Source organism: Desmodus rotundus, chromosome 7 (genome assembly GCF_022682495.2).
Source record: "Desmodus rotundus isolate HL8 chromosome 7, HLdesRot8A.1, whole genome shotgun sequence".
Classification (NCBI taxonomy): Eukaryota; Metazoa; Chordata; class Mammalia; order Chiroptera; family Phyllostomidae; genus Desmodus; species Desmodus rotundus.
Window position 1 is genome coordinate 57,930,093 of NC_071393.1, and position 22,070 is coordinate 57,952,162.

The 22,070-nt window shown below is 34.9% G+C and overlaps 1 pseudogene; it reads left to right on the forward strand.

Moving 5' to 3' along the window:
* The first annotated feature begins 19,601 nt into the window (after positions 1-19,601).
* LOC112296494 (translin-associated protein X pseudogene) lies at positions 19,602-20,454 on the forward strand (annotated as a pseudogene).
* Positions 20,455-22,070: the final 1,616 nt, after the last annotated feature.

Consider the following 22,070-nt stretch of genomic DNA (forward strand, 5'->3'; position numbering starts at 1 on the left):
AAAGCACAGTATAGGAAATGGAGTAGCCAAAGAACTTATACACATGACCCATAGATATGAACAATAGTGTAGGAATTGCCTGAGGGAGGGGGGAGGACAAAGGGGGAAAATTGAGACAACTTTAATAGCATAATCAATAAAATATAATTTTTAAAAAGAAAAAAAGAGATGCAAGAGCTAAAAATGCCTATGCCTTACTAAATCAAGTAATTATTAATAAAATAACTGAATGAAGTTCCAAATATTAAGGTTTTCCTTTGTAACAATTTATTTTCCTAATTTGGCTCCAGATCATAAATATTATATCCCAAAATATTCTTGCCTTTTGAGGTATACCACAAGTTAATATGACATGTTAAGAAAAAAATGTTCATAGCGTTATTTGCAACAGCCAAGTTTTGGACACAGCTTAAGTGCCCATCAGTAAATGAGTGGATCAAAAAACTGTGGTACATTTACACAATGGAATTCTACGCAGCAGAGAGAAAGAAGGAGCTTATACCCTTTGCAACAGCATGGATGGAACTGGAGAGCATTATGTTAAGTGAAATAAGCCAGGTGGTGAGGCACAAATACCATATGATCTCACCTTTAACTGGAACATAATAAATAGAAGAAAAAAGGGAACAAAATATAACCAGAGACATTGAAGTTAAGAACAATCTAAGAATGGGTAGGGGGGAGTGGGGAGGGGACAGTGAGGAGAGGGGATTACAGGAACTACTATAAAGGACACATGGACAAAATCAAGGGGGAGGGTGGAGGTGGGGGAAGGAGGTGGGTTCAGCTGGGGTGGGGTGGAGGGATGGGGAGAAAAGGCACACAACTGTAATTGAATAACAATACAAAATTAAAATTAAAAAAACAACAACTGTGGTATATTTACACAATGGAATACTATGTAGCAGAAATAAAGAAGGGACCCCTACCCTTTGCAACAGCATGGATGGAACTGGAGAGCATTATGCTAAGTGAAATAAGGTAGACTGTGAAAGACAAATACATATGATCTCACCTATAAGTAGAACGTAATGAATAAAACAAACAAATGAACAAAATAGAACCAGAGACATGGAAATAAGGAACAAATTGACAGTGACCATAGGGAAGGGAGAGGAGAGGTAACAGGGGAAAGAAGGGGAGGGTGTAGTGAAGGAACTTGTATAAAGGACCCATGGTTATGGACAACAGGTTGGGGATTGACTGAGGGAGCAGAGGGTGGATGGGGTAGGGGAGAGCAATGCTGAAAAATTGGGAGAACTGTAATTGAACAAGAATAAAATAAATAAATAAATAAATTTTATTTCTCTAATTACAAAGAAATAATTATTTTAATATAATTTAGTATCTCTACATGCCCTGTGATGTAAAGACATTTTTTTTACTTTTGTATCTCCTTCTTAATCATACAATCATGAATTAATATCATACATGTGTTTCTCAGCCCTTATATATGATTCTTATATGTCATTTACTCATATATTTGTACACAGTCACATTCATAAAAAATATTTCAGAAGGTATCCCTTATTTGATCTTTAATGTGGAAGAAATAACATTCAAGCACACCCATATAACACGTAAAGGCAAAGTAGAAAATAGTTGCTCAGATGACTCCTGGTCACAGTCAACATTCTCACAGTATCCTGAATGGAGGGTCAAAGGGAAGAGGCAGAAAGAGAGTGGCTGAGGTACTGATTTGCATAAATTAGACTTGATCAAAACATGGTGCTGTGACCTTCTTAGTTCCCATATCTATTTAAAACTTCACAAAGAATATGAAAATGACTTTAACTGCCTCAGTTTCTAAATGATCTTCTTTATCTAAACTTCTTTATGTAAGCTGACTCTACCGATGTGGTCTGGGTTGGAATCTTGACTCAGAAAAGTTTCCTATGTTGTCACTGCCACCATGGTCACTCATTCTTCTGCAAACCTTAAGATGGATAAAATAAAAAGTAAAACTTGTGGCTTTATTCAGATAAATTTCCAGAAGTGAAATCACCGAGTCATAAGGTAGTTCCATTTTTTAAAAAATTTTGAGTTAACTCCATACTGTTTTCCACAGTGCTGCACCAGTCTGTATTCAACAACAGTGCATAGTTTCCCTTTTCTCCACATCCTCCCTAACACTTGTTTGTTGTTTTATTGATGATGGCCGTTCTCACAGATGTGAGGTGATATCTCATTGTGGTTTCAATTTGCATTTCTCTAATGATTAGTGACATTGAGCTTCCTTTTATATGTCTGTTGGCCATCCATATGTCCTCTTTGAAGAAGGGTCTATTCAGGTCTTTTGCCCATTTTTTAATTGGATTGATTGTTGTTGTTGTTGAGTTTTATAAGTTCTTTATAAATTTTGGATATTAACCCCCTATCAGGTGTATCACTGAATATATTCTCCCATTTAGGGGGTTGTATTTTCTTTTTTTTTTTTTTGATGGCTTCATTTGCCATGCAAAAACGTTTAGTTTGCTATAGTTCATTTGTTTATTTTTCTTTTGTTTCCTTTGCCCAAAGAGATATGTCAGAAATAATATTGCTATGAACAAGGTCCAAGATTTTACTGCTTATAATTTCTTCTAGGATTTTTATGGTGTTAAGTCTAACATTTAAGTCTTTGATCCATTTGAAAGAATATACACATCTCTATATTGATTACAGCATTATTTGCAATAGCTAAGTTTTGCAAGCAGCCTGAGTGCTCATCACTAGATAAGTGGATAAAACAGCTGTGGTACACATATACAATGGAATACTACTCATCCATAAAAAAAAGAAATCTTACTCTTCACAGTGTGGACCTGGAGATCATTATGCTGATGAGAGAAATGAGCCAGTCAGAGAAAAACAAGTTCCATATGGTTTTACTCATATGTGGAATCTAATGAACAAAATGAACAAACAAGCAAAACACTGGCAGAGTCATAGATAGAGAGCAGTTTGACAGCTCTTGGAGGGGGGGATGGGGAGTGAGGGGATGGAGGGATTCAGAAAAAAATTGAAAAACACCCATAGACATGGACAACAGTGTGACAATTGTCACAGGGAAGTGTGGTTGAGGGAGGTGGAAGAGGGTTTAGGGGAAATAAATGATGATGGATGTAAGCTTGAGCTGGAAACTTGACCTGGGAACATACAATACAATATACAGATGATGTGTTGTGGAATTGTGCACTTGTAACCTGTATAATTTTGTTGATCAGTGTCACCCCAATAAAATACATTTAAAAAGAAAAACTTCCTTTTAATATAGATTTATATAATCATATTTCTGTCAATCTGACATTGTCAATAATAATATGCCTATTTTTCTAAATGATGTATAAACCAAAAATATTCAAAAACAAACATTTCTATTAAAACATTTATATTTATGCTAGTAAAAGTGGTCTGACTGATAATATCTCCTCTGTTTGGGGAATAAAGTAAGTGCAGGCACCAGGAATTTTTCATCCCATCATCCCACCTTCCCATTTTCAACCTTTTCAGTCTCTTTGTTTACTGTAAGTTTATGGCAGTAACCTGAGTCAGGTTTGAATCAGAGGATGTTTCTTAAACTTGAATGTGCATACAAATTGTGTAGAGATTCTGTGAAAATTCATGTCCTGTTCAGTAGGTCTGGGGTATACCCTGATATTGTATGGTTTTAACATGGTCTCAGATAATAACTGTATGTTGTCTTTAGACTATATTTTGAATAGTTAGTAGTTACATTTCTTGTCTGCCTTTCCTATAAACTTTATGCTCTTTGAAGATAAGAACTGTGTGTTGCTTATCTCTAGGTACCCAGGAACACATAGTATATATATTTCAATGACACATTTTTACATAAATGTTCTCATTTCTCATCATTCTCTGTCCCCTGGCAGATATAGTATTAGTTTATACATACACACACACACACACACATATACACGCAGAGTGGTATTGGAATCTTTATGAGGAATTTTGCCTGAATGCTTTATCCTTTAGTACTAGTATTATAAAGGTACACTGCAATTAAAAGACAATATGTATGAAAATAATTGTCTTGGAGGGGAGGGCGATATAATTTGAAAAATGAGAAGTGTTAATCATTTCAGCTGTATGTACCATTGTATTTTAAGAATATAGGAAAGATTCCTATAAAATATAATGGATTAGTCTTCTGGTCAAGAGGGAGGAATAGGTAAACATGTTATGCGTCCCCACACAACTACAGCAAGAATTACAACTAGACTATAAAACATATACGCTCAGATTCATCAGAAAATTGAGCTGTATGGAAGTATGACAACCAAGGTTTTAAAGAAGCCCCATTCATCCAGATGGGTAGGAGGGGCAGAGAAAAAGAGACACACAAAGAGGTGCAGAGAGATGGGGAGGCACAGAGAGATGCAGAGGCATGGAGTGGTGCAGAGAGTGGTCCCACATTCACATGTGGTGGATAAAAATCTGGAGGGATACTTCAGGAGCAAGGGATTCCAGCCCCACATCAGACCACCCAGCCCAGGGTTTGAGTGTCATGAAGGTAAGTACCCATAACTTTAACTGTAAAAACCAGTGGTCATTGGAATAGTAGAAGAAACTGCATGATTATTGGGAAATTCCTCTTAAAGGGTCCACAACAGTCTTAGGACTTACACAGACCCAACCCCTCTGAGATTCAGCACCAGGGCTACAGCTGAAAGGACACCAATGGCATACAGGGAAAAAGTGAAGTGGTTGGAAACAGGGCAAGTGCCGGGAGACAGCTTCCTCCTAGGCAAAACTCCAGAGGCCATGTGGTGACATTGTCTCCTCTCCGTGGACTCCCCCAAGCCATAGAGCCATGACATAGTTCCCCCACACTGGTGATTACCTAAGGCTCCACCCATACATCTTATAGATGAGCTTTTCTACAATAAGCCACATAACTTAGAGAGGGAGTCAAAGCATTCCTACCTAATACACAGAAACAAAAGCATGGAGGCTGCAAAATTGAGCAGACAAAGAAATATGGCCCAAATGAAGAACAGATCAAAACTCCAGAAAAAGAACTAAACAAAATGGAGATAAGCAAAATATCAGATGCAGAGTTCAAAACACTGGTTATCAGGATGCTCCAGGAACTCACTGGGTACTTCAACAGCATAAAAAAGACCTAGGAAGAATGAAGGTTACATTAAGAGAAATAAATAAAAATCTACAGGGAATCAACAGTGGAGGGGATAAAGCCAATAATTAAATCAGTAATTTGGAACATAAGCAAGAAAAGAATCATTCGATCAGAACAGCAAGAAGAAGGAATTCAAAAAAACAAGGATACACTAAGGAGTCTCTGGGACATCTCCAAATGTACCAACATCTGAAGCATAGGGGTGCCAGAAGGAGAAGAGGAAGAGCAAGAAATTGAAAACTTATTTGAAAAAGTAATGAAAGAAAACTTCCATAATTTGGAGAAGGAAATGGACATGTAAGTCCAGGAGGCACAGAGAGTCCCAAATAAGTTGGACATAAAGGAGACCACAACAAGACACATCATAATTAAATAATGGCAAAAGTTAAAGATAAAGAATCTTAAAAGCAGCAAGATAAAAGCAGATATTCCCATAAATTCCCATAAAACTGTCAGCATATTTCTTTCTTTTTTTTTGCCTTCCTCTCTCTCCCTCTCCCCCCGCCCCATCTCTTATTGTCATTCAAGTACAATTTTCTCCACTTTCCCCCCATCACTCCCATCCACCCTAATGAACCCCACCTCCCACCCTTGATCCTACCCACCTTTGGCTTTGTCCATGTGTCCTTTATACATGTTCCTTGATGACCCTTCCTGCTTTTCCCTCCATTATCCCCTCCCACCTCCCTTCTGGTTACTGTCAGTTTGTTCATTTCAAAGACTGTCAACTGATTTCTTAAGAGAAGCTTTCCTTGTTAGAAGGGGACTGGCAAGAAGTATTCAAAGTGATGAAAGCAAGGACCTACAACCAAGATTAGCAAAGCTAACCCTATCTAGCAAAGCTATCATTTAGATTTGAAGGGTAGACAAAGTGCTTCCCAGACAAGGTAAAACTAAAGGAATTCATCATCACCAAGCCATTGTTATATGAAATGTTAAAGGGAGTTCTATAAGAAAAAGAAGATCAAAACTATGGACATTAAAATGGAAATTAATTCACAACTACCAACAACTGAATGTAAAAAAAAAAAAAAACAACTAAGCAAACAAGCAGAACAGGAACAGAATCATAGATATGGAGATCATTTGGAAGGTTATAAACTGGGAGAGGGTAGAGAGAGAATGGGGGGAAAGGTGCAGGGATTAAGAAGTACTAATTGGTAAGTACAGAATAGACAAGGGGGTGTTAAGAACAATATAAGAAATGGAGTGGGCAAAGAACTTATATGCATAACCCATGGACATGAACAATCTGTAGGAATTGCCTCAGGGAGTGGGGGGTACTGGGTGGGAGGGGACAAAGTGGAGAGAAAGTGGGACAACCATAATAGCATAACCAATAAAATATATTTTAAAAATATATAAAGAATTATAGAATTAATAAATGTAGTTCAACCAACCTAATATATTTGCTAGTTCTGAATTTAGAATTGCAAAATAGAATTAACTCCACTTTAAGCATCAGGGAAACCAAAATCTTGTCTATCAAAATGTTTTAGTGAGGGGATAAAGGAGGTAAGGGTAATAAAATTGATAGAGGTTTCTTTTACTTAATAAAATCATAGATTCTTTTTACTTTATGTGTCAAAGAAGATGGTTCCAGAGTATCTGTCCTGTGAAGGCATAACATGGTGAGTGTACACACTTTCTCAATAGTTTTTTCTGCTTCTCTTTTCCCAGATAGACTCATAGTAAATCTCAAAGACAACAGAAGCCAAAATGATAAAAGGAATTCTGAGAACCACACACCTGTTTGCTCTTTAGTATCTTGGCTTTTCTGATTCCCTCTCCCTCTCCCTCCCTCTCTCTCACCCCCTCCGTGACTTAGCAAAAGGAAAAGAAGGATATTGGTACCACAGGCTACTGGACCCTGGTAAAAAAGGAGGTAGAAGAAAGATAGTAAAGATTCAGAAGCTGGCAACTGCTATTTTACTTTATCACTTAGTATCCATATGTCTGTTAGTATGAAGTTGAATTGTTTCTATAGGAAAGTTGTTTTGTAAAACGCTAAGCTTTTTTGGATGTTGATGACTGAAGTACGACAGCTCATATGTACCGCTGAATACTCTGACAGCATGAAAAAATTTACTGGCTCCTGAATGTTCAATCTTAATGTACCTACAAGTCCCATACATACCACAATTTCTTCATGCTTAAAAGGTTTTTCATTGTTGTATATGAGTGTTGTCAATTTTCACCTCAAGATTTCCTCATTGGGGTTTTCTCCCCCATCACTGAAATAATTTATTATTAGAACAAGGCCCAATCACTTTATATGGCAATATTTTCATCCATATGTTTAAAAGTGATAAATTATTTTCTATCAGTTTTATTTATAGAATGAAATTCTTTACTGCAAATAAAAACAAAATTTATCTGTGCTCTTACCAATTCATGTTTTAAAACTTAGAAGCATAAATTATATGATCCATATTTGGATTGATGTTTATAATTATAGACACAACAAGAATCACTACCCATATATGTATATCACTGCTATTAATGTATTAATTTCTCAATATTTGACCAAGACAAAAATGCAGACTGTCAACATCCCATTAATAGCACTCATTAAATTCTTCCATTTTGCTCTAGCTGGTGTGGCTCAGTGGATTGAAAGCTGGCCTGTGAACCAAAAGGTATCTAATTCGATTCCCAGTCAGGGCACATGCCTGGGTTGCTGGCCATGTCCCCAGTTGGGGGCATACAAGAAGCAACCAATCGATGTATCTCTCACACATCAATGTTTCTCTCCCTCTCTTTCTTCCTCCCTTCTTGTTCTCTAAAGATAAATAAAATCTTTTAAAAAAATCTTCAATTTTTACTTTTCCCAATCCAAACAATAGTAAGTGGTTAATTTCTGGGATATATTGTTAATAATGTCAAATAAAGTCCTGTTTAGAATTATCTTGTCGTTACTTTTTAGAATTTGGTAACACAACTTTTATTCAAGAACCTAGTAATTAAACTCACAGATATAAATCTGAAGTATTCTAAGCAGGAATGGATTGGCTTATATAAAGGTAAACTGAAAATCCCAAACACTCCATTTCCACGATCACCTCAGAGAAATAGAAAGGACATAACAGCTAGGAAATACTATCTTATGGGATTATAAAAAAGAAATGGCTATTCAGATATGGGTTGCTGCTTTTTCCCTTCAATAAGTCTGATAGGTTTTATTTAAAAAGACATGCCTCACATAGCAGTATACATATTATGTACTGAGGAGTACTTATGAAAAAGGTAATTATCTAATATTTCTTTGACTATTCAGGATAAAACAACTATGCTTATACTGTGAATACAACAAATTTTATTTCATTCATATATTTGAGATAAATTGCTAAAAATCCAATTAATTTACAATGCAAATAATGTTATCTTTGCAATATATAGGCACAAATAAATGTTGTTAAATGTCATCTTTCTGGTAGTACAGAAGACTCTTAAAAATATTTATAGAAAAATTGATAAATTCCCTCTCTGTTGTGAATTGTTTTGCTAAGATATTGACAGAATAAACATTCTAAGATGAGAGAGGAAGAGAAGCGGTGTGTTGGTCAAAATAAGGCAAATATGACAATGAAAAATTTAGGATATTATACTGCCAAATTTGGATTTGGAACAATTCAAAGCAGTAACTTCTACAAGAAGTTACCAGAGTATTATCCAACCATATTCCTAGCTAACCTTTTCTCCATTGCTGGGACTATTCATACAGCCTTTAATCTAGACATTGATTTAAGAAACTGAGCTGGGATGTAGTATTAGAGAAAGCCTCAGGATCATTCTTGCAGTGAAATACTCATTTTATAACCTTCAGTGTAACTTAGTGTTATATTATTATTATTATTATTAATCAGTTTATCCTATTGAGGAGTCTAAAAAAAGAACCTAATGAAGAAATTAAACATAGCTTTAAAAAAAAGAAAGGAAGGAAAAGATCCCTCCAACATACAGTTCTACTAAATGGCTCTTCTCTCACAATTGTATCATCTAGTGAATATTATCCTCATATTTTATTTTCTGTATTAAACCACAAGATTTATTAGATAAGTGCGGTTAAGTAATCTGAATTGGTCCTAGAACTTTCTTAATTAAATTTCTCTCTGCTTTTATCAACTTACACAGCTGTTTAGTTCTTTTGTAAACAGGGAAGGCTAGGCACTCTTGCACAGATCTTTTTAGCATATGAAACATATTGACATGAATATAACATATGTGCCAAAGCAATATTATTCAGTTAACATTTCAACGAAATGCAACATAAAATTTTAAATTGCATATTTCTGCATGTGTTGAATTCTTGTTTACTGTATTTGATCCAGAAAAAAAACAGACTTTTAAATGAAAACCACCTCTAATACCTTTTTATTTTAATATTATTAGAAAATAGTGGTAATAACCAGTCATTTACCTCTCAATTGCTCCAGGGTCATGAGGTATCAACAAAGCAATATTAGTTGATCGGCGCTTTTGGCTTATATGGCAGATGTCCAGGAGAAGGGCACTGACAGACATAGATATGTGAAGCATACAGAGCATGATGACTTTGCTTATTGGAGCAACAAGGGGAAAGAAAGGTTTGCTACACTGGTTGAAGCATATCACCTTAAGCAAATCTATCTTTTCTTATCACCTGAGTTTTTCCAAATATAATGCACAAGTTCTTTCTTTTTTTCAGATACAATGGTGTGATTATTGATTACTTGCTTTTCACAATATAAAAGACATCATATGTAATATATTAAATTATATACTTTTCTTTCTAATATTATTTTCCAAATTGCCATTCATGAAAACTTTCTATGATTTAACATTTATCCTTTGTTCTCAGGAATAGAAGTATCTTCTACTAAAATATTTCAGAAATATCTTTTACCTTTTATTCATTTTTCAGTGTGTAGTATTATTAATACCCTAATTCAAGTGTAGTGTTACACATAAATTTATAATTTCACAACATTGGATGTTTTCTACAATTTAGTTTTTCTAACTCTATAAATAACTGCAAATATCTTAATACACACTTAAACAATGTCCTTTCATTACTACTATATTCTAAACAAATAAATATCTCAGAGTAGAACATAAAAGAATCTTGCAAGTGGAACACATCCTAGAAGTCAAAAGTAGGCAGCCTTTTTTTCTGAAATGTTAGTATCAGTTCTCAAGTGTTGGATACAAACTGAATGACAATGAAAAACTGAATAGGATCATGGAGTATGCATCATGTCAACTGCATGTGAAATTTCCGATTATGATCCATGTCACTTTCATGTGCCAAAGCAGACTATGATTCATATGTATAATTCTCTGTACAATAATAGTTTTACTTTTTCTTGCCTTACCTAAAAGGTTGATTTTATATATTTATATATATCTGACCCAAACAAGGAGAAGGGCTGAGGAACTGATACCAACTAAACACTTGATTCCTCGGGAAGGGAAGTAAATGGTCTCTTTATACTCAAAAGAACTGAATGGCAGGTGTGAGGTTATTAGATATTTTGCAATGTGCTATAAAAGCTCCCATAGAAACTGCTGCTGTAATCTGATATATCCATTTTTCTTTCTTTATTTATTGATAAAGGTGCAGCACTGGCTGGCTTCCTTGCTCATATGACTATTCTGAATCCCTAATCTTCACAAGGTATCTGTGCTGCTGATTAAAGTCATGCTGGCTATCATTTAGCTCCTGCCCTTCCTGGAAGGGACTTGGCAAGAAATAGGGAACTTTATTTTTTTAGGTATGTTTCATTGATTGTGCTATTATTGTTTTCCCAATTTTTTGTCCTCTTTATCCCCCTCCTCCCTGCACCCCCAACCCTCCAGCATTCCCCTCCCACTTAGTTCATGTCCATGGGTTGTACATATAAGTTCTTTGACTTCTCTGTTTCCTATACCATTCTTAGCCTCTGCCCATCTATTTTATGCCTCCAATTATGCTTCTTATTCCCAGTACCTTTCTCCCCATTCTTCCCCTCCTCCTCCCCACTGGAAACCCTCCATGTGATCTCAATTTCTCTGGTCCTGTTCCTGCTCTACTTCACTTAGTTTTTGTTTTCGTTTTTTAGGTTCAGTTGTTGATAGCTGTGAGTTTGTTGTTATTTTACTGTTCATAGTTTTTCATCTTCTTTTGTTGGAGAAGTCTCTTTAACATTTCAAATAGGGCTTGGTAATGATGAACTCCTTTAACTTTACTTTATCTGGGAATTACTTTATCTGCCCTTCTGTTCTAAATGATAGCTTTGCTGGGTAGAAGTATTTGCAGTTGTGAAAGGCAAAGACCTACATCTTAGAAATAGGGAACTTTAGATAAATGAAATTTATGTTGACACAATTGAACTGACTTTAAAGTCTGATTAAGTGAAGAAAAGCTTATTTGGGTTAGATTGCTGACTTTGTGATTTTTTTTAACATTCATATCTCATTTTTTTTTCTTTTGTTTTGTTTTTACTTTTTCATTGAATTTATTAGAGTGACATTTGTTAACACATAGGTTTCAGGGATACAATTCTATAACACAGCATCTGTATATTGTATTGTCTGTTCACCACCCTTGGTCTAGTCTCCTTCCATGACCATTTATCCCCCTTTACTCTCTTCTACTGCCCCCAACCCTTTTCTTCTAGTAATTACCATACTCCTGTCTGTGTCTATGATATTTTGTTTCTGCTTAATCCCTTCACCCTTTTCATTCAGTCCTGCAATCCTCCTCCCCTCTGACAGCTGTCCGTCTGTTCTCTAAGAGCACATTTCTAATTTGTTTCTTAGTTTATTTTGTTCCTTAGATTCTACATGTAAGTGAAATCACACAGTACTTGTCTTTCTCCGTCTGGTTTATTTCACTTAGCCTAATGCTCTCCAAGTCCACCCATGCTGTTGCAAAGGATAAGATTTTCTTCTTTTTTAAGGCTGAATAGTATTCCATTGTGCAAACCTACCATAACTTTTTTATCTACTCATCTATTTATGGACACTTTGGCTGCTTCTAATTCTTGACTGTTGTAAATGGTGCTGCAATGAATGTAGGGGTGCATATATTCTTTTGAATTACTGTTTCAAGTTTCTTAAGATAAATTCCCAGAAGAGGAATTGCTGGGTCATAAAGCAGTTTCATTTTTAATTTTTTTGAGGTAACTCCATACTGCTTTCCACAGTGCTGCACCAATCTGAATTTCTACCAACACTGCATGCAGGTTTCGTTTTCTCCACAACCTCACCAGCACTTGTTTTTTCTCGAGTTATTCATCATAGCCTTTCTGGCAGGTGTAAGGTGATACATGATTGTGGTTTTAATTTGCATTTCTCTGATGACTAGTGATATTAAAATCTTTTCATATGACTATTGGTCATGTGTATGTCCTTTTTGGAGATTCGGGTCATTTGCCCATTTTTTATTGGAATTATTTGTTTTTTTGGTGTTGAGTTTTGGTAATTGCTGACTCTAAATGATCTGTATGGCTTTATTTGAGTACCAGTTAAGTATTAATAAAAAGCCTGAGAAATACCCCTGGTAAGAATTTCCAGCCCTGAAAAATCTTGGAGGACTTCAAGAAAATATTGACAGCAGCACTATTATAGTAGGGGATTTTAACACCCCACTGTCAAAAATGGACAGATCTTCCAAACAAAATATCAACAAAGATATTATGGCATTGAACAATGTCTTAGATCAAATGGACTTAAATGATATATAGAGAGCCTTTCACCCCAAAGAAGCAACATACACATTCTTTTCAAATGCACATAAAACATTTTCAAAGATAGACCACATGATAAGACACAAAAGAAGCCTCAATAAATTGAAGAAAACTGAAATCACATCAAGCATTTCCTCTGACCACAAGGGACTGAAACTAGAAACAAACCTCAAGGAAAAAACTCAAAAACGCTCATACTCATGGAGATTGAATAGCATGCTCTTGAACAATGAATGAATCAAGAATGAGATTAAGGAAGAAATCAAAAACTTTCTGGAAACAAATGAGAATGAACTCACAACAATCCAAAACTTATGGGACACAACAAAAGCAGTCTTGAGAGGGAAGTTCATAGGTATACAGGCCTACCTAAAAAGAATAGAAACATTTCAAATAAACAACCTAGCCCTACACCTGCAAGAACTCGAGGAACAACAACAATGACAGCCCAGAACAAGTACAAGGAAGGAAATAACCAAGATCAGAGCAGAGTTAAATGACATAGAGACTAAAAGCACAATTCTAAGGATCAATGAATCCAGGAGCTAGTTCTTTGAAAAGATAAACAAAAGCGACAAGCCTTTAAGCAGACTCATCAAGAAAAAAGAGAGAGACGACCCAAATGAACACAATCAGAAATGAAAGAGGAGAGATTACAACTGATACCACAGAAATACAAAGGATTGTAAGAAATTACTACAAAGAACTATATGCCAAGAAATTTGAAAACCTAGGTGAAATGGACACATTTCTAGAAAAATATAACCTTCCAAAATTGAATGAAGAAGGAGAAAGCCTGAACAGACCAATAACACCTGATGAAATTGAAACAGTAATCAAAAATCTTCTAACACACTAAGCCCTGGACCAAATGGTTTCACAGGAGAATTCTACAAAGCATTTGAGGGAGAGCTAATGCCCATCCTTCACAGACTATTCCAAAAAATCCAAGCAGACGGAAGACTCCCAAACTCTTTTTATGAAGTCAGCATCATCCTAATCCCAAAACCAGATAAAGACACAATGAAGAAAGAAAACTTCAGGCCAATATCGCTGATGAACATGGATGCTAAATTCCTCCACAAAATATTGGCAAACAGCATCCAGCAATACATTAAAAAGATCATACACCATGATCAAGTGGGATTCATCCCAGGGATGCAAGGATGGTACAATATTTGCAAATCAAGAAACATAATACATCACATAAACAAAACCAAAGACAAAAATCACATGATCATATCAATAGATGAGGAAAAAGAATTTGATAAAGTACAACACCCATTTATTATAAAAACACTCAGAAAAGTGGGAATAGAGGGAGCATTCCTCAACATAACAAAGGCAATATACAAGAGACCTACAGCCAACCTCATATTCAATGGGCAAAACCAAAAAGCTTTCCAAATAAGACTAGGAACAAGACAAGGATGTCTGCTTTCACCACTCCTATTCAACATAGTATTGGAAGTCCTAGCCACAGCAATCAGCCAAGAAAAATAAATAAAAGGTATCCAAATTGGAAAGGAAAAAGCAAAACTGTGATTGTTTAAAGATGACATGATGGTGTGCATGGATAATCCTGTAGACTCCACCAAAAAACTACTCGATCTAATAAGTGAATTTGTCAAAACAACAGGATACAAAGTCAATATTCAGAAATCAAAGGCATTTTTGTACACCAACAATTTACAATAGCCAAGTACTGGAAGCAACCTAAGTGCCCATCAGTAAATGAGTGGATCAAAAAACTATGGTGCATTTACACAATGGAATACTACACAGAAGAAAGAAAGGAGAAACTCCTACCCTTTGTGACATCATGCTAAGAGCATTATACTAAGTGAAATAAGCCAGGCAGTGAGGGACAAATACCATATGATCTTCCCTTTAAGTGGAACTTAATCAACAAAACAAACAAGCAAGCAAAATATAACCAGAGACATTGAAAATAAGAACAAACTGACAGTAAACAGAGAGGGGGTAGGAGGGAATAACAGGGAAAAGGGTGAGGGTTTTCTGGAACAACTATAAAGGACACATGGACAAAACCAAAGGGGGGTGGAGCCAGGGGAGGGAGGAGGGAATGCCTGGGGTGGGGATGAGTGGTTGGGGGTAAATGCAGGCAACTGTACTTGAACAATAAAATAATTTAAAAAAAAGAATTTCCAACCCTGAGTGGCCTCAAAAGTAAAAGTTTTTAAATGCATCAGCTTTAGTAATTTTTTTTAAAATGGTCTAGTCATCTTCCCTAGCAATTACTTGAATAACAGAGGTTGGTTTTCTTTTTCCCCAAAAAATATCCATTCAGATTAAATGGATGATTTTCTCGAGGGAAAAATTGAAATGGAAATTCAACTTTTGCTTCAATCAGAAACTTTAAGACTTTTAACTGATTTTTGTTTCTCTGTAATGTTGATAGTTTGTTAAGGAGCCTCTGGTGCCATTATGCAATTTAGTACTGTGTAAAAGTGGAGCCCCCCATGTTTAGGCAATTCTATAATCTGACCAGAGTTTCTGGTTTACTTCCTGGAAGGAGCTTTGTTACTACTGAAGTGAAGTGGCTTTTATGAAACTCCATTGCTGGTGGCTTAACAGCTTCCTGTGTCTAGCTAGGACATGGAGAGTAGGTGAATTGAGACCCTTCTCACTATATCCTAGGGGAAACATTGTTAACATTGGGGAGAATTGGGTTTCTAAAGTTTTTGTTTGCACAGAGTCCATACTGTGTTATCCATCACCAGTGGGATAAAACGGGAGGTTTTGAAGAGAATAGATACCAAGAGTCTCATATGAACAATGTTTCATGTGATAGGCATGACCAATCTAAAGATAAGTGTTTCAAAAATGAAAAAGTTAATTCTGTTCTGTGGGGTGAAGCATAACAAGGGCAGGAAGATATTAGAACTTGGATAAATTTGTATCGCCAGTATTAAACATAAGAATATGAATAGCAATAGTAACACAATATTCACATCAAGTATTAGAGCCAATTTGTGAAAGCCTACTCCAAATTGATTTTGCAGTCTCTTATCTATTAATGGAAATCTTGGTTTTACATAAAGTTTTATTCTTGTCCAAAAGCCCCCCATCTGAATAAGGTAAGACATACACACACACACACTCATCTGTCTTTAGAAATGTTTGAGGATTAACCTAGAGAGAAATGACTTAAAATATATGGATGCTGCAATTCTTCTAGGTTCCCATCCCATTTTACAAGCATCACTGAGGCAATACTTCGATTCATCCCGCCAGGTCCTAGCAAACTGTCTTAAGTAGTTCTGGATAAATTTAGAAATAATTTCTCATGTGTTACAGATTTCTTCATCAGGAACTACTTTTAATCATTATTCTAATTATTAAACTAGTTAAACTAATTATGCATTTGATTCCAACCCAATAACACAGTCCCATTGGATGGGAAGGTTAACTGATTGTTGTTCTGCCTACAGCAAGCAGCTGCACTTATGAATTGCCTTATGCAGTTGTCCCTCAGCTGTTTTGCAGTTATACTGGAAATTCACTTACTAACTTATTAATTACATAATCATAAATATGTTACTTTGCTTTTTTATAACACAAGAAAATATCTAGAAAATGGTCTGTGGTTTGGAAGTCTCACTAATATTCTTTAGTAACAGATGCACATTTCTATGTTGGTGGGGCACATTCTCCATCAGCACCCACATAGCTGCCTCTACACAGACATCAGTCTGACACACTGTTAGCCTCACTATGATAAACAATGAGGAAAATAGATTTAAGGAAAATAGATACTGAAGTTTTATGTTTTTCCAAATATATGAAAATAAATAGTCAAATTGGACGTTGGTCCATTCTGACTCTCCATTTCAGCATGCTTTCAAAGTTACACTTCTCAGAACTCCCTGCCCGCTTCTAACATTTTGACTTATTCAACTCAAATAATGAATCAAAAGTCAGAAAACAAGCTGAGTGCAATTAACTTCATTATGCCAGTCTTATATTCAGGTCAGACCAGAAATGAAAATTAGAGAATGTGCCAAATTTGATTGATCACTGAAAAAAATAAAGCTTAAGATTTCAACTACTGTATAGTAATTTATACCTCAAACATTTATAGACATAATGTTTTGAAACATTAAAATGATTCTTTTCTTTTTCAAAAATAAAAGGATTTAAGCAAGTATAAATTTCATATTTTTCTTACTTGTCCAAATTCTACTATACTATATACTTCATATAAGGGGCTTCTCCTCTTCAGAACTTTTTGATTTTTCTCACAATATTTTCCTTTTTTCTTATATAAGTATAACTCCAATATTTATCCCAATCACATAATTTTCTTAATCATATGCTTTCAGGTGCAAACTTTCTTATAACAACTCCATCTGTTTTCAGAGAACAAACATTTTCTTTATATCTAATTTGGGACTTTTTTTGGTGTTATAGGTTGATTTATCTAAGTCCTTAGGTACTGGAGTTTGAAGTCCACCAAAGGGAAAGAATGCTTATCTACTCTTCCAAATTTTGAAGGCTTATACTCAAGAATTAAGGACATATGAGAAATAAACTAATTCTCACAAAACTGATAACAAGCTACAAATGAGCTAAATCCTAATTGGAGTTTGAGGTTCTTCCTCTTGTCTTAGACTAAGAAACAGCCTCACAGGTTTGAGGGGTCAGTAACAATTGGTTAGAGCAATCTGCCCCTAGCCTAAGTATCTGCCAGAATTAGAAAGAAATACTCTCTGGGAGGAGAGCCTGAGCCACAATTTATCTGAATTTTAGAATTCTAAATTTTATGCACTCATACTAATGAAGAAGTCCAATTACACAGACTTCTTGGCAATATAATAATACATAATAAAATTAACAAGATCCAAGACTCTTTTTATGAAATAAAGTACTCGGGCTTTGTAGAAGATATTTTTTCTTATACAGATTTTTTTTTTGCCACCTGTTGATTCTGAGCTATGTTTCAAAAAATAGAGGCTGGCATTCTGCTAAATGCCAGATTTGTAGTGATATTATATACTGGTCTTAATTGTCTCATCATGTTAATTATAAGATTTTGAATATGGGTCCTGTTTTATAATAATATCTTTTATATCATGTAGCAGAGAATTTCAAATAAATGATGAAATAATTATAGCTGTTTAAGTAGATGGAAGTTTGTGGTATCTTCCATGAGGTCTACTACTATCTTTCTCCTGCTGTGGAGCTTTAAAATCTTTTTTGTTTGTTTGTTTTCATATTATGGGTGAATAGGTTACATTGATTGGCCATTTAAACATCCAGAAATTAGAAGGGGCCTAGTTAACTTTTTTAAATAAACAAAATTGGTCTTCAGAGCTACTTTTTTATCTCCTTGTATGTAACAGATATCCAATCCAATACTTATTATTAATTTCCATATATAAATTGCATTCACTAAACATGGAACTCATAATCGATTCTCAGTCAGGATTTTAACGACATTGTGTTTTACGTCTATTTTCCATTGTCTATAACTCCAATGTTTCCCTCTCAAAAGGCTTCTTCTTAGCATATAAACCTAGTAAAATCTTACCACCAAAATAAAAACAGAAATAAAAGCAAAAGGAGACAAAAATAAAAACTTATTTGTCAACCCAGTGCTTTCCTCAGGAATTTTTTATCTACTGTGAAAAAAAGTAGTTTGTATTCCTTATCTCTGTTTCTCCTTGAAGTTTTGCCAACTGGATTCTAATTCTAACAATACTAATGTCCACCTTCCTAAACGCATGATATCTTTATAGTCTTTCTCCCATCCCATACTAATCAAATTGAAAACTTGAGACTCTTCCCTAACATTAATTCCCATTGCCCCAATTCTTCATTATATGCACATTTTACTCTATGAATTTTTACAGTTTTACATTTTCCCTTTGTTTGATACTTCCAAGTAGGCAGACTTCCAGAGTTGAAGATAGAATCCCCTTCTCTTCTCACCCTACACAGATTCTCACTGCAACTTCATCAAGCCTGGCAACATCATGTGTTTATTTCTATGTGAATGATTCCCAAATTTCACTTACAGTCCTGCATTTCTCTCTGCCTGCTAAACTCTGCCATATGAATATCTTGCTAATTAATCTCTGAAGTCTATTCATTCTATCCCTTAAAATGCCTCTGGAATCTTTATCATTTTTTCCCAGCATCCCCACTCCAGCTTAGATCTTTCATACCTCTCTTGTAATCTAATGCAAATGTTCTTTTTCTGGCCTTCAGCCTTGAGTCTCCAAATTAAGGTCAGTGGAACTTGATTTCCCAAGGTGAATTTTTCAAATTTTATTTTTAATTACAGTTTACATTCATTATTATTTTGTATTAGTTTCAGGTGGACAGCATAATGGTTAGCCAACCATATACTTTCCAAAGTTATCTCCCCAAAGCATCCAGGAAAAAATTTAAAAAACAAAATTTTAAAAAAGTTATCTTCCTGATATTTCAAGTACCCACCTGATACCATATATAGTTATTACAATCTTGCAGACTATATTCCCATTGTACTTTACATCCCCATGACTATTTTGTAACTACCAATTTGTACTTCTTAATTACCTAACCCAAGGTTAATTTTTTATAAAAGACTTGTATCAAGAAATATTTCTTGGCTTGAGTGGGTGCTGGCTGGAGCTTATGGTCAGTGCATCCACATCACCAGGATGGAAAGCACACCTGGGCAGGCCCTCCCACCTCTGCCTTATGCATTCCTCAAGCTCAGAGGCCCCCTAGTCTGTGGTGACATGAGCAACAAAGACAGACCAGGAGGGTTCAGGAAAAGGAAGCATGAAAATTTCTCACATAACTAGGGATGAGAAAGGAAGGATGTTAATTCATCTGCACCTTTGATGTTGGCCTTCAAATAATTTCAGCAGAAACTTGATTCAAGATGTGACAAATATGAAAGTTGTGAAACTTAGCTAAGATATAACTGTGGAAAGTAAAAGGACGATTTCTCTGCTTCATAGGATTACAAGTGCCCCTGGTATGGAAGAAATATTGACTGAATCAGAAATTAAATCGGATGGTGTCAGACAAAAAATATTGCAGGTGGCCCAGGAGCTCTCGGGAGAAGACATGCATTAGTTCCATAGGGCCATTACTGCAGGGCTACAGGAGTATGTGGAGGCCTCTGTCTTCACCACTTTATCAAAACAGGATCATTTTATCAGTATGGATGAAATTAATAAACAATTGGTATTTACAACAGAAGACAATGGGAAAGAAAATAAGGTCCCCTCATCTGACCTCCCTTCAGGAAAAGCAGTTTGGTTCCTGGAGACTGAAAAATCACACCTGTTGATTACCTTCTGGGAGTGGCCAATTTAACTGAAGAGTTGGTGCAGGACAGGAACATTGACACCCTGGTTAGAGTGAGCCAGGTTTTATTCAGATTTATGATGGGTTTTCATTCACTGGCAATACTGAACTTTACGAGATTTCTAAGAAGCTATATACTTGAAACAAAGTCCAGCCAAAGAGGAGAATGCTTGTTATGCCTTGAAAGTCAGAGATTCAGAAATTCCAAAACATATGCTGGCAGATGTCCTTTCAGTTAAAACAGAAATGAGTGATCAGGAAGAGGGCATTTCTTAGAATAACTTCACTCAGTTATTATTCTCCTAAGAGAGACCAGATTATAAGACTGTTATGTAGTATTTTATTTGACTTTATTATGGTTTTACTTAGAAAATTTTGAGTTTTACTTGTTTTAAATTATATACAAGCTGTACATAAAATTATTGAAGTGAATCACTTTCTTTATCTTACTCATGAAAGATTGCCTACAAATGTTTGCATATATGCCTGTTTGAATTTTTGCTTGCTAAATTTCATCAGTTATCTTTATAATGTGAACGTGGCTTCAGAGCACTTTCTGCCGTATCTGTTTTAATTTACTTTGTGTGAATTTTTCAGTGGTAGTAATTAGTGGAAGCCATTTATAATTTAAGTTGGTAATTTTGTTATATAGAGAAAAGATTTCTTAGTTATACATCTGGACTTGACCTTTTGGTTAAAGTCCTTGATAATATTGTGCCAAGCCTCCAAAATAGGCTTATTCCATAGAACAAAATTAAAAATTACTAAGTTATCAATATACTTTAATTTTATATAGCATTGCAGTAGGATAGGAATTTATATTATAATCTGGCTAATTTAGGCCATTTTGAATCCATATGAAACAACCTTCCAGAAACATTTGACAGGTATCCAGATGTTAGTTTCAACATTTAACTTGTCTTTTATCACAGGAAGGCTGGTAGAGAATTGGAGCTAATATTGTAATATTTCCGCTGGTGTATGAATTGAATTATGTACTTGTACATACAACTGAAAAGCTTTTAGTAATGATTATTTAGCAGCTTTTCTGTTGTCTGTTATAGTAACATTAGGCACATTTACAGACTTTCCTATTCTAGCTACTATAAGAAATTATATTTAAGTAATTATAATGAAGTTTTGAAATTTTTGAAATATTAAGTTAATCCAAACCTTTATAGTTGTTCAGTTGCATTCATTGATAGTATAAAAAGTTACCAAAGAAAATTTATCTTGTACAATTTAGCAATAAGACAATTGTCAACACAATTGAGAATAACAGAGGTAGTCTCTAGTTGTACTTGGAATTGGAATTTGCCTGTTGAAATTTGTTATAGTTTGTTCCCTGTGATGTGGAACTGACTTGAGCAGACATTTCTATTTGGTTTTATGAGTTTTGAGAATCTAGTTATTGGATTTCATTTTTGGAAATATTAGCTGCTCTGTTTATAAGGGCTGATTCTTTGAAAGTGCAATTTTCCCAAAAAATTACCTGGAGGAAAATAAAACACAGGCATACTTAAAATATTAAGCTTGTTTGTTTGTTTCAGTGGTAGTATGCTTTCTTGATTTCCTTATTCAATGATATATCACTGAAATGTATTCTCATTACATATTTTTGTTTCCTCTGGTATGTAAAGTTAAATTTATGTTAAAAGTAAAATAAAATACTTGCACCACCTATTCAAATTCCAAAATCTGAAACTATAATTACAGTATTTTTAAAATTGTACTTAGTGTATACACATAAAGTGGGCCATTTTCACCCAATGCACAGGATGTTAGCTTCTGTAATATAATAATATATATTAGAAAAGTATATGTTATCTACCTTATTAAATATTCCTTGAAAAACAAAAAAGTAAAATAATAATGGGTTGAAGAATATCTTA